Raw genomic sequence first — 19,826 nt, 5'->3', positions numbered from 1 at the left:
ATTCTGGATCTAAGGTGTTCAGAGCTTCAGAAACAACTTGGGATCTCCAATGGGAGTGAAAGACAGTTTGGCTTGGAGCAAAATTTTCCAGGCAAAGCAAAAAAGAGACAATGGATATGATTTTGGGGCTCTTGAAGAAAATCTGACATGTAAAAAAATCATCTGAGAGATAGTACACAGAGTTAGTGGCAGCTCAGGTAAAGAAAATTTTAGACAACCTAGATTTCAAGTGTTTATAGATTATTTCAGATTCAACAGCTTCTAAAACCGGTAAGGTTCATTTTACGTAACTCAGGGAACACTACTGCAGGAAATAAGATGCTAATAAACATCTGGGGTGAGGGAAGAAGTTTAGGATATCAGAGAAGGAGATAGGTAGAAGAAAAAGAAGAGAAGGAGGAGGGAAAGGGGAGGAGGAGCAAAGGAATGAGAAGAGGAAGGAGAAGAAGGAGCAGGGAGAGGAGGCTGAGGAGAAGGGGGAGTAGGAGTAGGAGAAAGAGAGAGAGAGAGAGAGAAAGAGAGAGAGGGGAAGAGACAGAGAGAGAGAGGGAGGGAGGAAAGGGGGAGGGGGGGAGAGAGAGAGAGAGAGAGAGAGAGAGAGAGAGAAATTGACTTTTCTATTTACTGTTTGGTAAATGTATCTTCTTGATTAGGAAAGTGAAGGCTTGAGTTTTCAACTATGAGATAGTGTATGTGTGTGAGTGTGTGTGTAGATAGAGTACTATTTACACTCAAAACTGCAAAACAGATACATTGGTTAACTCTAAATCTCTTATTTCTCTTCAGGTAACTGTAATATACTCACGGTATGAAATCATGTCATACATGTCTTTTGTCATATAATAGAGCTGAAAAGATATTTACAGAATTTAACTCAGTGGAATTAAAATTATAAGAAACCTTTTGCACATCCTTTGTATTGATATGGTACAGATATTTAAGAATCTATGAAGTATTGTCAATATTGAATATTGTCATATGTGTAGGCTACAGGTTAATTATGTGAGATTTAGAAAGCCATTACTCTGCAAATGACATTTGGGTTTGTAATGTTAGTTTTTAAAACCCTGCCTCTAATACTTTCATGCACTGAAACTGAAGCAATACAAAATGAAGCAATCTCAAGGGAAATTATGGACATAGAGCCTTACTGCGGTCGCAGTTGATTCGTCTGGGGGAGGGTGGCGGCCGGTTGCTAAATCCTAGGCTCCCAGGATTGCTCCGAGGGTACCGGCGGCGGGGGCTCTTTCCCGGAGGCGAGGGCGAGGCGGGGGACTTGGCCAGGTCCCCGGCGGGAGGCGTGCAAGTATGGAGGGCGGCGAGAAAGGAACAGGCGGGACACGCTTCTTTTAGGATGATGAAAACCAAGAGAGTTTATTAGGGGAGAGTACAAGCTTATATCGGGCATTTAGAGGGCGGGGTAGCTGTAAGGGTTAAAGGCTTGGATTGGTTCTGAGAGGGCGCGGAGGTTGATTGAAAAGGGGCGGGAGTTGCTCCGGTAACGGGGAGTGGGTGGGCAAGGTAAAGGGGGTGGTTTTCTCCGGCAAGCCCTCCCCAATGGTTTTTACTTTGGGGTGAGGAAATGGGGCCTGCATTCGGCTCCACTTTCTCAGGCCCGGGGGGCCGTGGAGGGCGCAACCACCCGTGCCCCACTACCTTTCCTAGGGGCTGATCAGTTCCCCTGGCCCAGGCCCGCCAAGTCAGAACTCGATAACAGTGTCCCGCACCTTACAATGAAAATAATGAGCTATGTCTTCCTGGAGAATCAAAAGGAAGAGACTCTTTAGGCTTTCATCCTCTGCTTTCCTTTATATTTTATTTTATTTTTTTAGAACTAATGTTTATCCAGAATCCTGGAATAATAACCATTAGTGAGCTGGTTCTGCTTCTTTCTGAGAATTCCTATTACCCTGAAGCATAGCCATGTGAGATCAACACACCAAAACCAACTGAGTGACTGGAAAGGATACAGATTCCTACATGAGCAAGAATAATAAGGCTGGTTATTCATTTCCCAGAAAGGCCACCATCATAGGAGAAGATTAACTGTGCTCAATTTTCCTTTCTGAGATTATAAACATCTGCTTTCTGCTTTAGGCAGCCTCAATCTCTTTCTTCAATCATGTAATTGGATGTGAAATGACCAGGTTTGTACAGATCAGATTTCCTATAATATGATGTTCCTTTATCAGTAAGAAATCTGTTCCTCTTTGACATTTAAAGTTATCTTGAAAAAATAAGGAAGGGGAAATAAAAACAAAACAACAAAAACAAAAATAAATGAAACAATGACTGGGTTTTCAATACCATGAAAGAGAGAAAACTGTTGGGATTATACACTTTCAACAATAACAACTGAGAATCAAACAATATATCAAGTCACTTTACAACATTGTATTATAAATATAGTGCTGTAAGATGTTATAAAATTATTAAGACTGCCCAAAATAGCATTTATCATGATTATATTTAATCCCCACAGATGGTTTTAGCTTCTGGCAATATAGCATTGGATGAAAGTTTTGAAAATATTATCTATAAATTTATAAATATATGGACATGTATAACATACTTACATATGAACTTATGTACACATACTATACACAGATATCTACATATAGTATATTATATGCAAATTTAATGTATGGCTGAATTACTAGGAAACTGAGCAAAGTATTAACATATTAAACTAGACAGAGTGAATTCTGAGAAATAAATACCTCCATCCTACTAAGTTGCTTGCCATTCAGTCACATATTCGGGAAGATATAGACTTTTTTTTTGAATTATGCTTTGTATTAAATATTAGCTTGAAAGTATCTAATTTTGAAAAGATAATCTGTAGACAAATGCACATAATTGTTATTGAATGATTATTTGAATCACGTTTATCATATAGTGCTGACTTATTACAAAACACTGTGCATTTCATGTATTGTTTAATGATATTTTATTTCCATTGTAGAGACAGAATTATAATAACAAAGAGTCCACCTCTTCAGATATAGGGACATAAACGATTCAAGATTTGAGCACCCTAAGTGAAGTAGGACTCTCACAAAAAATACAATATGTATTTCCAGAAAGAATGATATATTAATTTCTTGACATGATTGACTCTTCAATCAGGAAATGGCTTGAGGAAATGAGAGTTGAGACTCTCTTGTCTTGAGCAGTGGTTGGCAAACTAGGGTCTAAGGGCCAAATTTCATTAGCCAACTGGTTTTTGTAAATAAAGTTTTATTGGAACACAGCCATGCCCATTCATTAAAATGCAGTGAATTGGTTGTTTTCACACTACAATGGCACACTTGAGTACTGCCAGAGAGACTGTATGGCCCCAGAACATAAAATATTTGCTATCTAATGCTTTAGAGAAAAAGTGTCCTGGTCTCTGGTTTAGATTCAAAATATGTAAACTTTACTTGAAGTTCCCAAAATTTAAAAAAGTATGGAATGGTTAAGATCCAGTAGGAAAGGCAAAACCATTTTGTTTGAAGATAATTTTGGCAGGATTTTACTCTGTTAAGAAGTGGGAAACAATCTCTGTTGGTGCCAGAGTTGTGCCCTCAGTCATTCAGAGGTAATTATATTGTGTACTTGAATGATATGGGCACAGAAATGTCTTAATGTGTTTAGCAATTGAAGCTGAAGTTTTCAAGATACTACATTTATGTTTGGGGTACTGTTCATTTTAAGAGCTTTACTAAATATTTTTTTAAAAGCCATAGTTACTACTCTCAAGACCTGTAAAATATATTCTTGGAACAAACTACTGAATTACACAAACTGTGAGAGTTTTAAAGTGTGGCTAGATAGGTTGTTAGAAAATTAACTCTCAACTAGTTTTCCAGTTGAAGGCAACTTATGCTTTTCAATCGCAAACTTGTCACATCCCACGTATTTTGCATTGAGAATAATGCATTCAATAATTTTGTCTTCAAAGGCTAATGTGGTCATGAAAATTCAGTGTTTGTAGCCACTCAAACTAATTGTTCCATTGAAAATGTAATGAAGAAGCCATAAAGGAATTTCATAGATTTTTCAAAGTGCTGGAGCAATAAATGATCCCTTGTGGTTCCTCTTGGAAACATTATTTTCTGTGCTTCACAGCTCTCACTAACAAATGAGAAATCCAGGATGTATTTATGCATTAAAGGAATATGGACAGTCTTAGCCAAGGTGCAGATGGTGAGAATTAGAGACCGTTCCCGGGGATATGATTCAATATATGAATACAGAGAAGCTGATAAATGATTTTTTAAAAAGTTAACTGTTTAAAGTGAAATCTTTCAAAGAAATGTGAAGCTTTTAGAGTATCACCAGGTGATTCTCCAAATGAATTTTCATAGAAATCTTTAAACATATGTTTCATTTTTTTTAATGTATAAAATTGTTAAGCTGGTACTTATACCATTTGGAAAGTAATTGACAATGTACATGTGCCAATATGGGACAGAAAATAAAAGCAATCACTTACATTAAAATGAAAGATTATATTACATTTGGCATTTTAGCTAAGCAGTTGTTGAAACCAAATATTTGCTCACTCCATTAAACAGCCCTTCTCAGCTAGTAATGTCTAATCTGTGTTCAGGACTTCAGCATTTCAGTGGCCGTGTTTAAGTTCAGGCTCAGGCACATTTTTTTTTTTTTTTTTGGTTTTTGTTTTGATTTGTTTTCCTTTTTTCTTGTTTGTTTGGTTTCTTGATTGATACCAAAATATATTTAATTCTTGAGTGAAATAATTTTAGCTACATAATGTAATATATTCTGTTTTAAAAATGTCTCTCATGATATGTTACTTGCTGTTTTAGTTTGCTAAAGGTGATGAAATGCATTATACCAGAAATGGTTGGCTTTTACAATGGGGATTTATTAATTTATAAGCTTTCAGTTCTTTGGCCATGAAAAACATCCAAATCAAGGCATCAAAAAGTGATGCTGTCTCCCCAAAGGCCGGCTACCAGAATCCTCAGCTGTCACATGGTGATGTCTGCTGATGTCTCCCTACTTACCTGGGTTTCATTGCTTCCAGATTTCAGGCTTCAGTGGCTTCCTTTCTCAGCTTCTCTGGGGGCTTTTTTCTGTGTTTTCTGTTTGTCTTTTAACCTCTTATAAAGGACTCCAGTAGGAGAATTAAGACAAACCTGTGGCAGGTCCCAACTGAAATAACCTAATCAAGAGGTCCCACCCACAATAGGTCTACACCCACAGAAATGGATTAGCTTTAAGAACATACTTTTATGGGGTACATACAGCTTCAAACCATCACACTTGCTAACTTTGTATGTAGCACATTGGTTTGGGAAAGGAAGAATATGACTTGCCGTAGACAGAAGTCTAAGATGAGCCCCAATGATACCAGCCCTTGAGTAATCTCCCAGTGAGTGTGGTAAGGGCCTGCCAATAAGAGGCTATCACTCCCATGATCAGATTATGTTATATGGCACAGTGACTTTATAAAAGGAAGATAATCCTTTCTGTGCAAAACCTAATCAGATGAACCCTTCAAAGAGATGGAAAGCTAGAAAGATTTGAAGCAAGAGAGGGATTCAATGCAAATAGCTGACTTTGAAGATGAGGAGGCCACATAGTAGCACGCATGGTAGGTAGACTCTAGGACCTGAGAATGCCCCCTATTGATAACCAGTCCTATACTTGCAAGAAACTGAATGTTGCTACCACTGTGTAAGCTTAGAAGAAGACTCTGAGCACCAGATGAAAATAAAGCTCTGCCATCACCATCAGATTTGCCTTGTGAGACACTAAGTAGAGACTCTAGCCATGCCAATCTCAAACTTCTAACCTTTGGAACAGTGAACTATTAAAAGACTTATTTTAAGCTGCTGAATGTGGGGTAATTTGTTATGCAGCAACATAAAACCAAACCAATACTCTTCAATTCAAATATCTCAATTAGGACCTACGATGTGTAGTATTGGAAAATGCAAAGATGAATTCAATTGCCTTCCTGAATTGAAGTAGCTTTGAATTTGGTGAAAGTATGTTCAATTCTTGCCTTGTGGGAGACATCCTGAAAATATTATCTAATTTAAGCCCAAATTATGTAATACCCTGTAATATAGTTAATATTATCCCTTTTATGAATGTCCTACCTACAGAGTCTGTAATAGCTAGGGAGTGGTAGAGCTACTACTCAAACCCAGGTAAATCCAGAGTCTTTCCTCTAATACTTACTATTAAAATATTACTTAATGATTAGAGACTAATACATCTGAAAAAATAGTAAAGAAATGTATTGAAATCTGAAACATGTTAAATGTAAGGGTGGTGGCTGTTGGGTACAAAGGAGCTAGAGGAAGTAGAGGTCTTAGAAAATAAATATTGTAGGGTATTTGTGGAAGTGAGCTTGACTACATTGTTCTTACCAGAGTTTAAGTATTATTTCCTCACAAGTCATTTTGAAAGTGACTGTCAAAGAAAGAACCCATAGGTCAAATGGAAGTGACAATAGTTCTCACACGCAGCCACATTTTTAGAGAATGGAGGAATTAAGTAACAAAAAATCTAGCACTATGTCATTATCTTAATTCAGAACAAAAAGAGACAACATCTAAAGGAGTTGTCTGATCACATAGCTTCTTCTTGAATGAGGATTTTAGAGATATTTGTGCACTACTCATGCTCTGGACTTGTGTTACTGAAATTGTGGCCTGCAGAGAAATGCCAGGAGATCAACTGTTTGTTATAGGTCTTTAATACATACAAAAATTGATATTAAATTTTGTAGCACTTTTTATTACAAGTTGATAAGATTACATCATCTAGCATGTGATAAGTGACTCAAGGCATTCGGTAAACAATTTCATGTGTTGCCAAATTCACATGGGGAGTATCATATTATATGAATTGTGTACCGGTTCATAGTCATGTGTAGAAGGGCAGCTTTGCAACACATTGCTTTGAGTTTTGTCTGTTAATTGTATTCCCAAAGTGTCTAAAATCCATAATTTAGTCAAATTATAATTTAATTTTAACTATATTTTAAAGAGATTTTGTTTGCAGTGATTACTGGTGAAGCATTGAAGATACATCTTGAAAACACATCATTATTTTCTCCATCACGGAAAAAAATTTTAAAATAATATCCTGAATTTGCTGAAATTACTTAAAAATTTTTTCTTCTCTTGTTATCAACATATGTTGCTAGATTGGTTTCTCTTATGAGTGGTGATTAAATAATACACAAAAACTATTTGGCTATATAGTATCACCTAGTGTATTATTGTCCTCAATTCAAATTAGATCTGAAAAAGAACAAATAAGAAGTTATTCTCTTAAATTTTAAATAGTGACTTCCACAGTGTTTATTAAAGATTGAAAACATATTTTTAATGGGGATAATTGCATTTTATCCCCATTTGTAACATTTTGTTTATTTAATATTGCAGAAAGTCAGAAATTTTGAGGTAATAACCGTTTTTATACTTATTTTCTGTATGCTCATTTCTAATTTAAAAAATACACTTTCTAATTTTTTTATCACTTATTGAACTGTAATTTAATAATAAAATAATTGGGGCTTATATTTTGGGCATATGTGTTTGTGTTTTTTGTTATTGTTTTGTTTTTCTTTAAGCCAAATATTGAATTTTATTGAATAAAGAAAGTTCATTCGTGGCTTACATAGATCATAAGAATAGTTTAGATTATAAGAGTTGAGAGATCACTAGCTGAATGGAAGGAAAAAAGTCAGTTTATATTTTCAGTGTAGAAAAAAATCTAATTGCTACAGATGTCTTGTAAAATTCCCAAACAAGATCTAGCCAAGTTTTTTGTTTAAAGACTTTTTCTTTTTTTAAAAGGGATGAAAAGTAAGATTCAATGTTTGTGCTACTGGTTACAATAAAGATAACAGCTTGAAAAAATCATAAGCATACATATAATACAAAAAGACAAGATTTTAAAATCATAGTGAAGGAGTATTAGCTATAATAAATGGAAAACATACATTAAAACCAGCAGCGTGTTACACTACTTCAAAACAGAACTCATGAGGCAGGCCAAAATTGATGCTAGTTAAGTAAAGTGGTCTGTTTTTAAGAAGTGCTTCCAGACATACGCCACCACAAAGCAATGCTGACTGTGGCTCTTGTTTGTTAATCAATGAAGTGTCAAAGGCAGAATGAGTAGGTTAAAAGCTTAAACTTTCTCCAAAGTTTTGTAGTACTCCATCAGCACACTCCAAGCCTTGGGAGCCATGAAACCTTCGGGAGGTTTCTGTCCTTCTCGGGCAAGTTTGTGCATTCATGTTCTGAAATAAACCAATACTCTTCTTGGTGTTCAGAGTCCTAGTAGTCCGTATGCTGCTTCTTCTTCTTGTATGCTGCAACTCTAAGGGAACTATTTCCAGGGGCCATTTTCAGCACTTTGGCACCGTGAGTTGGGTCGTAAAGGCCCTTCCCTGTTTCTGGATGAGGTATGCCAGCAGGCTCTCATCCAACAATGTAAACATTGGCCCCTGCAACCATTTATGTTTGCAATGCCACTGGACCTCAGTTGGTCCAGCAGACATCATGGGAAATGGGAAGATGGCCACCACTGTTGTTTCAGGATTCAGGACTCCTTCCTCTAGCACTGTAGCATGCTGCTTCATACAACACATCAAAGGAACATCATCCTCCCTTGTCCAACCACCAGAAGAGTAAAAGAGAAGCAGGGGGCACTGGTAGTCCCTCTCTAGGAGCTGCGTATGGGTGTCCTGCATTAATAGAGCACGTCCATTGTACACTGGGTTGTGTAATTGAAATGCAAAGACAGCATCAGCATTCATGTCTTTAAACTTCTGCTTTAGCTCAGTAGGAGTAAGACAGTGTTGATCAAGACCATCATTCCAATAAATTTGGTTCAGGATGTGAGGATCTCCCTTGTTCCACAGCCATGTTGATGAAGAGGTGGTTCTTGCATGTGGTCCCCCACTGTCTGGCACTGTGCCCTTCTTTCTTGTGCTCAAAAAACTCTGGACTACGAAGAATAGCCACATGGTGGCCTTCACACATCAAAGCAAATGCTATATAGCCATCCAGCCTCTCTTTATCTTCCTGGGTAGCTGTCACAACTATAGGTATTGACAAGTTAATGACACCCTCATTCAGAAGACAATCAGAATGAAGGCACTGCAAGTACTTCCTCTCTCTTATAGCCATTCAGGTGTGTTGCCCAACCTTCAGCCAAAACTTGCACTCACTGCATATCTAGTTTATTAATTTTCAGTGCTGATAATGTTTCTGCATCTGTTTTTCCCAAATGAAGTTTATTTTTAGACACATACAGTTCTTTCACTTCATGAGAAGCATCCACAGGTACAATGTCCCTTTCTTGTAGGAGCTCCACAACTTGCTGAATGCATTTACACTGCAGGAGTGTGTTTTCAGCACCAATTCAGGGGCCTCTGGTTTTTCATATTCAGAATCAATCCAAGTGAAACCTTTAATTTCTCCAGCCTGTGCTTTTTTGTAGTCTCCTTTGACATCCCTCTGTTCACAAACATGCAGAGGAGCATCAACAAATACTTCGACAAAAGGTCAACTTGAACCCTCATGAATTTGCCTTGCATTGTTGCAATCCTGAGCATATAAATCTTGTGATGTACACTAGGCCAGCACCTGCAAACAGCTTAGCAGCTTCTGCAATATGTCAAATATTCTCTTCTCTGTCTTCAGTACTAAAACCAAGATTCTTACTGAGACACTGACCATGTTGTCACCATCCAATATATAACACGGAATACCATGGCAAACTAAATACTCCTCCAAAGCCATGCCCACTGTGTCTTTCCTGATCCAGATAAGCCTGTTAGCCAAACTGTGCAACCAGGAAAGCCACCTCTGGTCCCCACCAACTTACCTCTCTCATTCCTGATGACACCTGCCCATTTGATGGTTGTGCCGGTTTGAGTGTATTATGTCCCCCAGAAAAAGCCATATTCTTTGTGGGGCAGACATAATAGTGGGGATTAAGTTGGAACTTTTGAATTAGGTTGTTTGCATGAAGATGCGCCCCACCCAACTGTGAATGATAACTGATGGGATATTTCCATGGAGGCGTGGCCCCACCCATTCGGGGTGGGCCTTGATCAGTGGAGCCATATAAATGTGCTGACTCAAAGAGACTGGGTGGAGCGCAGCTGTGAGTGACATTTTGAAGAGGAGCAAGCTTGCTAGAGAGGAGCGTCCTGGGAGAAAGCCGTTTTGAGGCCAGAACTTTGGAGCAGATGTCAGCTGCGTTCCTAGCTAGCAGAGGTTTTCCAGACGCCATTGGCCATCCTCCGGTGAAGGTACCCAATTGCTGATGTGTTACCTTGGATGCTTTGTGGCCTTAAGACTGTAACTGTGTAGCAAAATAAACCCCCGTTTTATAAAAGCCTATCCATCTCTGGTATTTTGCGCTCTGCAGCATTAGCAAACTAGGACAATGGGTGACATTAGTTGCTTCCCCCGTTCTGCCCGTTATTGCTCAGCTTGACTCTACTGCGCAGGCTCCCAGGGATATCCATGGCTGCAGAGCACACAGGGCTGCTGAGATTCTGGGCTTCCAGAAGTACCAGTAAAAAGAGAGGCCGGCGAGGGTAGGGCAGGGGGTGGGGGCGAGGCCTCCTCGCCTTGGAGAGGGCACGCGCTGACGTGTACACGCGCTCTTGCTCAGAGCTCCATCTGTTTGCTTGTTTTTTTTATGTCGTTTCTCTATTTCTCAATTTTGTGTGTGTGTATCTTTTATAAAAGCATCAGTTTGTAGTTGATTGGAGGGAATATCTAGTCCTTCACTTCGGGTGGTTTGAAGAGCACTCTCCTGGACTTTAAGGACACAAATTCTGAAAATAAAGTAGTTATATTCAGAGATGACTCATTAAGATAGGACTGTCTCAAGGACTGGAGCAGGACTGAGGTGCTAGCAGAGAGCCATTCATAAATTTAGTCGTGAAAAGCAGGTAAGAATGGAGGTAAGGTCAGTGAAGATGCATTTGAAAGCTGTTGCAAATAATTCTACAAAGGCATATGACTCAAGGTTAATGAAAAGCCAGGGAAATAAATATCCTAAAATGTAATAAAATTTCTCTTGGAAACATTTAAAAAGGCAAGTATCTAAAGAAGCTGCTTAGTGGCACAGTAAGTTCTCTGATGAGATAGATACACTTTTAAAGGGCTGTGCACATCATTTGCAAGGTAGGTGCATTAGCCATTTGCCATGATCAAATGCAAAAATAGGAACAGAACCATAAATGCAGAATTTTCAATTAACTTTACTTGACTTTTGGAAAAAGCAGTGAAAACATCAGTAGATTTGGAGAACACCAAGCAGGCCACATAGAGATCACAGATGTTATTTTTGGAGAATTTTTGCTGGTTCTTAACACTGTGAGATCCTCATAGCTCCTTCAGAGAAGAGATCAAGGCAGTAGGAAAGGAAGAATTGATTCCATTGCTAGACATTAGGGAAGTAATTTTTTTAGAATACTCTGAAAATTTAGGTCTTACCAGTTTGTTGGTCTTTTAGAAAAGATAACAGGCAGTCTCAAAGGACACTGCAAAACATTTGATGCAGGAACTGTGATGGCAGCATTTTATGGAATAAAGATGGGAGGTGGGATAGTAGAATTGCACGGCTTCACACTCCATGTCAAGGATCAATTGCTGATGGCACTCTCAGAGCAAAAAAAATCTGTGGTTAAATTTTGGCCTAAGATATTGTGTCATGGACCAGCAAGATTTGGAAACCCTGGAGCAAAGTCGATCCTAGAAATGTTCCTCTCCTGTCACTGTGACTGTCAGGTCATGACTGAATGAGGGGCAGTCCAGCCTGGGCAGGATACAAGTGCTTCTCAGATGCGGTTTCTGTATGTGTGAAACCAGAGGGCAAAACCACGAGTCACACTCTGGTGTATGACAAAAATTAAATGAAGATGGCAAATGCCAAAGATAATATCAATCCATGGGACTGTATGGCCAACAAGACCCAAGGGAATAGACTAGATTTAGAAGGAGGGGATAACAGAAAGTGAAAAAAATGTACTAACAAGAAGAAAATAATAACAATAATAGTAACAGCATATAATGGTTGTTTTCATTGGGATAGGTGTTATTCAAAGCACTTTCTGTGAATTAATTCATTTATTCTGATCAACACAATTATGGTATGGACCCCATTATTCTCAATTTTTATGGATAAGGAGATTGAGGTACAATAAAGATAAAGAATTTGTTTATGAAAAGGAAAAGAAAGGATGACTGTGTAGTGTAGGCTTAGAGATGTTTACCAGGTTATACTTGTGAAGGTATGCTTGGTTCATTTAAATGGTAAACAATAAAGCAGGAAGACCGGCTATTTGAATTGAATCTATAAAGATGTTTGAACAGCATACTGAGTCGTTTGGATTTCATCATATTTCTCTGCTCAAATATAGCCACAAATTCTTCTTTAATAAGAAATAGAAAATGGTTTTAATGATTAGAATTTCTAAAAATGTATTAGCTACCAGAAGATTTCGTGACTACTACATCATTGAACATGCTCACCCAGAGACTGGAAAACTACCGAAGGTTATTTTAGAGAGGATTCCTACATTGGATAATAGTAATCTTGAATGTAATCTCCAAATTAAAAATTCTAAGATTCACTCTTGTGCAAGGTGCATGTTGTCTTTCAGTTACTCCTCTAATCAAATACAGGACAAATTATGATATTTAAAAATTATTTCCTATATTGTAATATGTCATGCTATGTGGGACCATACTTAGAATTTAGAATACAAATTATCTGCTCAGATTCTCTCCCCAGCCCTCAATTTATTTTCCCTTTCCTTAAAGGGACCTTTGCATAACTAAGCTTAACTCCAATTACGTGTGTGTGTGAAAGAGATGTGAAAAAGAGATAAACTATATTGTATCTTTTCATTTACTAATCCACGCAGCCACTATTGTTTGTTAAAGGTTGGCATAGAATTTTTGCCTCCATTGTCAATATACCTGGTTATTTGTTTGCAAACTTTATCATTCCCTGAGATAGAAACCAGAGTAGGAGCAATATGAATTTAGTTTTGCGTGTGAGATGTTTGTTGGATAGTAATCAGACTTAATGGGGTTTGAGGGGTGGATATTGAGTTTAGTTTTGAGTTCACTGCGCTTAAATATAAAAAAGTAGAATTTTTCAGTGGGAAGCTATAAACAGTAGCTTTAAAACAGGGATTGTTATAAAGATTTGAGACTGTGTTGGAGATCTGAATTGCATCTACATGTAGATGATATTTGAGAGGATAGAAAAGAATTTTCCTAGAGAAAGAATGCAAAATGAGTTGAGACCCTGGGATGGAGCACAAACTCTAGGGCATGGTGGGAAAACAGGATTAGTATTAACAGGGCTTGAACTTGGGAGTTCCTTCTAGCTGAAGAAGCAGCTATGCGATTCGGATATAAAACGGAATCCAGTGAATAAGGAGATAAAGGTGTTTGATCCATATCTGCTCATAGACTTACAGAATTTGAAGTTAGGCAGGCCCAGGTTAAATCCTGATTTACCTTTCAAATACACCCAGTTTTAGATCACTTATTCTTATATCACCCTCTGCTGACCTTGTCTTACAATTATCAACTCTCCTCTAATTGTCCTCTTCCTTGCCCTTTTCACACACACACAATCTGCTTTTCACCGAGTAGCTGAAGTAGTATTTAAAAACCTAACAGATTTTGTTAAACACTTCAGTAGCTTCCTATGTCACTCCTAATAAAGCCAAGAATCCTCACCGTGTATAAAACTTATGTGATCTACCACTTACTCCCACCTTCCCTCTTTACCTCAGTGACTTGGTCTCCTCATGACTCTCGTCTTGACTTACACTGTATTAGCCACACCACCTTCCTCTTCTGTTCCTTATGCTGCACAAACATTTCTATCTCAGGACCTTTGCACTTTCTCTTTTCTTCCTTGAATGCTATTTCCTAGATGTTTGCATGACTCTCTCCTTATTTCTATTAGATCTCTCCTCAAATCTTACATGATAATTAGCAGGCCTAGCTCATTTGTCACTTTCTGTAGTCTTTCTGTTCTTCACTTTTCTTGATGGCATTTATCATTACTTGATATGGTCTATATTTATTTCTGTATCTATTGTATGTCTTCCCATCGGAATGTAAACTCCTTTAGAACATTGACTTTGCCAATATATCTCCAGTGTCCAAAACACATCATGTAAACACTCAATAAACATTTATTGAATGAGTAATAATAGATAATGTTGATTTGGTGTTTACAATGTGCCTGCTACTGTTCTAAGAGCTATACATATATCAACTTGTTTAATGCTCACAATGACCCTATGTATCATGTGTACCAGCATGATTCTTGTTTAGAGAGACGGTAACTGATACACAGAGAAGTACAGAGGGGTGGTCCAAAACACACAGCTAGTACAGGACTGAGCCAGGTTTCCAATCCCAGTAATCTTAACTCCATATTTAAAATTCACCATGAATGCAGTAGTATGGATGGGTAGATGGATGGATGGATGGATGGATGGATGGATGTGTAGATGGGTGGATGGACACTTGGATGGCTCTTACAAGTAACAGTTATGTGAGTTTATATTCTCTCTATAAGTCTCTGTTTCCTTGCTGGGAAATAGTGATACTTATAAAAATTACTTCAAAAATATTATAAATGTCAGCTATTAAAATGATCAATTGAAATTTCATTAATATTATTAGTGATATGTTTACCACTCTGAGATAAAAGTTTTCATTTTTAATAAGGAATATTAAAGTCAAGGTAATAGTCAGTTTCCCTTATGACATCAGCAGTGTGGTTTTAAGAGAATGGCCTCTGGAGTCATAGTGCCACGATTAAAATCAAGCCTTCAATGTAGTATAGAACACAGTTCTTTCATAAGTGGACCTTGAAAGGTATAGCCTTATCTCTGGGGATGTCTGGATATCTGTCTTTGATTCTTAGGTAAGTGGAATGTATGCTGTGCTGTTTAAAGTCCAAAAGTCTTCCAGCTACACTCGGGGCTGATTTGTTTACTGACAGTTTTCGCCTGGCATAAACTGTTAGACAGCATGGTTTGATGAGCTGACCAGAGGGGCATAAAAAGACTGCACTGGAACTTTTACCTTAGCTCTGCTGAAGACAGGATTCAGGGCACAGATCCTGCTGGTTCAATCTGGAGACAAAGCTCATCTGTGTGTTAATAAGGATTTTGGGGAGATTGCTCCTGAACATCTCTCAGATGCTCAATGCTTGCCTGCACTGACTCTCATTCTGCACATCTGCAGTGTTGGGCTGTTTAAACTGTCTCTCTGGGTTTCAGGTCATCATCCATTTAACAGGGATAGTAAAAGTATCTCACATACAGGAATTATAAGGATATTAATTGATTACATATATTAATTGCTCACAAAAATGTGTGCTATTATGTTTATGTATTATTATTTTAAACTACACCCTGACACAATGGTTTGATTATGTGAAGAGAATGAACATTATTCAAGGTCATATTTGCAGTCTAATCTCGAAACTCCCAAACGTACATTTGAATGTCATCTGATGGGAAATTTTTGTTAAAGCTTAAAAAGGGGGCAAAGCTTCAAATATGCATGTGAATACTTATCTACAACAGTATAAAACATTACAGAGAAAAACTGGAGAATGTGGAAAAATAACTTTGCTAGTTTGGATATATTATGTCCCCACAAAGCCATGATCTTTTAATCCAGTCTTCTTGGGTGGAACATTCTGATTGAGTATTTCCATGGAGATGTGACTCACCCAAGTGCTGGAAGTAATTTTGATTAGATTATTTCCATGGAGGTGTTACTCTGCCCATTCAGTGTGGGTCCTAATTAAATCACTGGAGTCCTGTAAGAACACAAAGACAGGAGCTTGGTGCTGCAGCTGAGAGAAGCATTTCGGAGATGACCGTTGAAAGCAGACTTTTGTTGATGCTTTGGAGATGCTAGCACAGAATTTGCTCCAGAGAAGTTAAGAGAGGACAAAATGCCCAAGAGCAACATTTTGGAGAATGTCTTTTTGAAACACAACCTGGGAACAAAGGAGGAAGACGCCAGCCATGTGCCTTCCCAACTGACAGAGGTGCTCCAGACGCCACTGGCTGTTTTTCAGCGATGGTACCCTATTGTTGATGCCTTATTTTGGACAATTTTGTGGCCTTAGGACTGTAACTTTGTAACCAAATAAAACCCCTGAATAAAAGCCAATCCGTTTTTGGTATTTTGCATAATTGCAGCATTAGCAAACTGGAACAATAAGCAATTGTAAAAATGTCAATTGAGAAATGGTTCTCTTTGGAATAAATCTCTTCTTCAGCAGGCAAAAATAAAACTAGGAACTGTACATTAACATGTTGTTGAACTACCTCTTAAAATATTGTTTACTCAAATCCTGACCCAATCACTTACCACTTGTGACCTAGGAGAGTGACTTAGCCTTTCTGTGACTTAATTTCCTTCTTTATAAAAATAAAGAAAAAATGGTGTTGGTTGCATAAGTTATTGTGAGAATTGAATGAGATAAACTATAAAACACATTAAGCCCTAAATAAATAGAAATTCTCAATAATTTTTTCATTTAAAATTGGTGCATTGACAATTCCACAATGGTATAATAAAAGCAAACTTTCTTAAAATTGTCCATTCACATATTTTAATAAATACGTAGCAAGAAACTATCCATTATCTGTAAGTTATTTAATTTTTCAAATGCTTATTATGAGCCAGATAGTCTGCTGGGTTTTGGGAATGCAAGGGGGGAAAATGTATTCACAGTCTCTTCTAAGATAACATATTAAATCAACAACTTAAAACATAATAAATATTGCATTAGTAGAAAAGCCGTATAACTAATCTGCAAGGCTCAGGAAAGGAACACAGAGAAAGAGTATTTTATTTGAGAACTGAAGAAATCAATATTAATCATGTGAATTACAGAGCTTAAAGCATGTGTAAACTGCCAGAAGTTTTTTATGGGTTTGTTTATCATGGGTTTAAAAAAGTTTAGAATAGCTGGATAGCTGGAAAATAGATTGTAATGTAACAGTTTCACAGCTAAACAGAGAATCAATTAATAGTGTCTAAACATAATAAATCAAGAAATTGGGTAGATAGATATCAACTTTTATTCTGCTATCATTTCATTTTTCTGGAGACCTTCCTTTAGAAATTATTTTAAATCAGTTTTACTGGTAACAAAGTCTCTTAGTTTTTCTTCATTTGTGAATCTCTTTATTTCATCTTTATTCCTGAAGGATATTTTCACTGAATATGGAATTACGGGTTGACCATCCTTTTCTTTCAGCATTTGAAAAATGCTATTCCACTTCCTCCCAGCCTCAATGGTTTCTGGTGAGAAATACTCAGTCACTCAAGTTGTTACTATCCTACCAGTAATGAGTTGTTTCCCTCTGACTGCTTTTGAGACTTTGTCTTTGGTTTTCAGAAATTTGATTATTATGTGTCTGATTGTAGATAATTTTGTATTTATCTTGTTTGCAGGTCACTGAGCTTCTTTTTTCTTTAAGTTTATGACTTTAACAAATCTGGGAAGTCTTCAGTCACTATTTCTTCAAATATTTTTCTATCTGTTCATGCTTTCTTTTCTCCTTCTATAACACTGATGACACAATGTTAGATATTTGTTTTTGATGTTTTGATGTTCCATATGTCCCTGAATACTGAATCCATTCTTACTCTATGGTTCAAATTGAATAATTGAATAATTACTTTTGATTTCTCTTAAATTCCATTTATTTTTTGTCATCTTTATTCTGATAATTGAAGTCATATTGAGATTTTTTTCCTTTTAGTTTTGTATTTTTCAGTTCTTTTCTTTTGCTAGGATCTTCTCCTTTGATAAGATCTTCTTTTTTTAGTTTCTTTCAAGATTTTTAATAATTGATTGTTGCAACCTTTTTAAGAATGTGGCTTTAAAATACTTGTCAGATTATTCCATTATCTGGGTCATCTTTGTGTTGGCATATTGATTGTTCGCATTTAAGTCAAGATCTTCCTGGTTTGAGGTATGATGATTAATTTTGGATGGTATCTTTGATAGTTTAACTATCACATTGTAAGATTTTGGTTCTTATTTAAATAGTCTAGTTTAGCAGCCAGTCCAACCATTTAGGTTTAGAATGTAAGTTTTAGTCCAATTTTGTGAGCTGTTTCCAGTGCAAATTTAGTTTGCAAAATCTTGCAGTACTATTTTGTTCTGTCCCATTGTATGTTACCCAGAAGCTAATTTAAAGCCAGGAACCTATTCCATATGATAGGTCAAATCTCAAAGCATATCTCATGTTAATCTGGTCAGTTTTGTGTGTGGGCCATTCAAGAGTATGTTCCACCTAGCTTCCTACTCTCCGTAACAATTATTAACTGTTAGATTGGAAAGAGTGGGTTGCTGCCTGTTTGCCATTCAGTTAGTGCTGGCAGGAATGATCAACAGTCTCTGCACCCAAAGAAGCTAATGAAACAAGCAAACAACAAGAAAACAATGAGTGCTCATAAAAACTAATAAAATAAGGTTAATGTTTGTAGTTTATGTAATAGTACCATACCAAAGACATTTTTTTGGTCTTGATAATATACTATGAATATGTAAAATGTTATTGGCGAAAACTAGGTAAGGGTACAAGAGAACATTATAATATTTTGCAATTTCTCATGAGTCTAAAATAATTGAAAATGAAATTTTTAAGAATAGATAAGAAAATGGAAATTATATATGCATATACTTTTTTTAATGATACATATATAGCATCTTAATTACATTTTTATATATGATAACCAGCCACCAATAGCAAAAATTTATCAAAATAAGTGTATAAACACAGTATTTAATATCACAAATAGAAACAATTAAATGAAATTAACAGTAATGAGCCATGGGTAATAATTTAGGCAGTGGAAAGAGAAATTTTTATTTTTCATCTATAACATTATATAATCTTTTTATTGTCTGTTTTATCAAAGTTAGTTTGAGCTATAATTGAGAAAACTCCTGCTTTTGACAGAAGAATGAATATTAACAATTACTTAGTAATGTAATCACTACTACAATCAAGATATGGAATATTTCTATCACTGTAAATAGTAATCTCATAATCATTTGCAGTTAATTTCTTACTTCCATTCCCAGATTCTGGAAACTTCTGATCTCCTTACTGTCACAAAATGTTTGTCTTTTCCAGAACATCATTTAAATGGAATGATAGATTATATAATATTCTAAGATTGGCTTTCTTCATTCAGCATAATGCTTTTAAGATACATCTGCCTTGTTGAATGTGTCCATAGAGATGTATAGCAATATTTTATTTTTTTTTTCCACTTATAACTTGATGAACATTTACAACTTGTGTCCTGTTTTTGGCGACTATGAATAAAGCTGATATGTAAGTGTTTCAGTTTGCCAAACCTGCCGAAATGCAATATACCAGAAATGGACTGGCTTTTAACCATGGGGATTTATTAGGTTGCAAATTTATAATTCTAAGGCCATGAAAATATACCACTTAAGGCATACATACCTTCTCTCAGGAAAGACTGAGGGCATCTGGGGTGCCTCTGTCACATGGGAAGGCACATGGCAATGTCTGCTGGTTCTTCTTCTCCTGGGTTCTGTTTTCAAAATGGCTTTCTCCAAAGAAATGAAATAGAGCTTCAGTAGCTGAGAGATTTCAAATGGAGTCGAGAGGTCACTCTGGTGGACATTCTTATGCACTATACAGATAACGCTTTTTAGGTTTTAATGTATTGGAATTGCTAGAAGTAAATACCTGAAACTACCAAACTGCAACC

The 19,826-nt window shown here is 36.8% G+C and overlaps 1 pseudogene; it reads right to left on the bottom strand.

Annotated features, from left to right (window-relative positions):
- Positions 1-8,166: 8,166 nt before the first annotated feature.
- Positions 8,167-10,519, bottom strand: LOC119530267 (annotated as a pseudogene).
- Between the last annotated feature and the right edge of the window lie 9,307 nt (positions 10,520-19,826).

The sequence above is a fragment of the Choloepus didactylus genome, chromosome 3, assembly GCF_015220235.1.
Source record: "Choloepus didactylus isolate mChoDid1 chromosome 3, mChoDid1.pri, whole genome shotgun sequence".
Classification (NCBI taxonomy): domain Eukaryota; kingdom Metazoa; phylum Chordata; class Mammalia; order Pilosa; family Megalonychidae; genus Choloepus; species Choloepus didactylus.
The sequence above is the reverse complement of the archived record's forward strand: the minus strand, read 5'-3'. Positions and strand labels throughout refer to the sequence as shown.